General features: G+C 46.5%; 1 non-coding gene across 1 annotated transcript; it reads left to right on the top strand.

Annotated features, from left to right (window-relative positions):
• Positions 1-1,032: 1,032 nt before the first annotated feature.
• Positions 1,033-1,139, top strand: LOC126031601 (U6 spliceosomal RNA). Its single transcript, XR_007503434.1, has one exon. It is a non-coding gene; the product is annotated as a U6 spliceosomal RNA (small nuclear RNA).
• Positions 1,140-1,554: the final 415 nt, after the last annotated feature.

The raw sequence follows: 1,554 nt of genomic DNA, 5'->3' as shown, positions 1-1,554 counted from the left end.
TCTGTGTGTGCTCATGCCTTACTGCTGGCCCTGGGATCACTCCTGTTGGGTTAGGGGACCTTATGGGATAGTGGTGGTCAGCTGTTTGCAAAGTGAGTGCCCAACCTGCTTTACTCTCGCTCTGGCCCTGAATCTCTAGGTTTGATCCCACGCATTGCATGCCTCCCCCCCCAAAGCACCACTGGGAGTGATCCCTGAGTCCTAAGCATGAGTAACTCCCAACACAGCATTCCCCCACACGATTAAAACAAAATTTCAGGTCCAGGGATATTCTAGGACCAGCAGAAAGGAATGGGTTCATGCTTTCCATGTTAAAGCCTTTGGCAATGTGTGGCCCTCTGAGCTTTGTTGGCTGTGGCCCTACTGACCTCCACTACCATATTGTCACTTAGAGTTATAAGTTCCACACAATCAGGATGAGTGGGAGCAATGCCTGAGAGCATTGCTTCAGGAGTCTCTATTAAAAATAAACAGCTCAGCAGGATGAGACTGTGGTGGGCATGCAGGTGGGGTGTTCTATCCCTGCACCCCCACATATAAGTCCACTTTCCAAAAATAAATAATGAAGTGCCAATTTCTAGCTGGTGCTTACCTTGGAATACTTAATTTTGTGAAAGCACAAAAGCTTACTTAGTGTGGAAACGATAGAAAGCCCGTGTTCTTCCTCGGACATGTCTCTGACTTGTCTCTGTCCCTGCTTCCTTCCACACCAGAGAAAGTGGAACTAACTTCCACTTAGTTGAGCATATACTTCCTAAAGGAAATAAGTAAATAATAGAGTAAAAAGAAAATGAAAGGTGGGGGTAACAATACATAGGGCACCAGCAGGAAAGGCACTGCCTTGAATGCAGTCCATCTGGGTTTGATCCGCAGCATCTTGTGTGATTCCTTAAGCATCATCACCAGTCAGAAGTGTTCCCTGAGCCCAGAGCCAAGATTAAGCCATGAACACAGCCAGGTGTGGTTTTTGAAAAAAATTTTTTAATTGTTCCAGCAAAACACACCAAAAACAAATTGAAAATTGTAATGTGGGTGTTCGCTTCGACAGCACATATACTAAAATTGGAATGATACAGAGAAGATTAGCATGGCCCCTGCACAAGGATGACACGCAAATTTGTGAAGCGTTCCATATTTGAAAAAAAAATGCAATTTGGAGTGAGAGATAGTACAGGAGTAACCTTTCTTGCCTGTATGTGGTGACTCCAGCTCAATCCTAGCCCCACATGTGATCCACCCTGAGCACCACCAGGAGTGATTCCTGAGTGCAGAGCCAGGAGGAAGCCCTGAGCACTTGGCCCACCAAAATGACAAAAACAAGGAGCAGCTGCAAATTAGGGAGCCTAGTTTGCTCTGCAGACAAGAAGCAAATGGTGGACAATTGTATGGAAGGTGCTGGGGGACCTCATTTCATCCCCACTGACATGACAGGATGGACCTGTTTTTCCCACATTCCATGCTGAAACATCGATCCTCTGAGACACAGCTTCAACCACTTGCCAGTACTCCTGTTCCAGACACAGGCTACAGAGTGGCATGATCCCAGGCCTGTGG

Source organism: Suncus etruscus, chromosome 15 (assembly GCF_024139225.1).
Source record: "Suncus etruscus isolate mSunEtr1 chromosome 15, mSunEtr1.pri.cur, whole genome shotgun sequence".
NCBI classification, from domain to species: Eukaryota; Metazoa; Chordata; class Mammalia; order Eulipotyphla; family Soricidae; genus Suncus; species Suncus etruscus.
The sequence above is the reverse complement of the archived record's forward strand: the minus strand, read 5'-3'. Positions and strand labels throughout refer to the sequence as shown.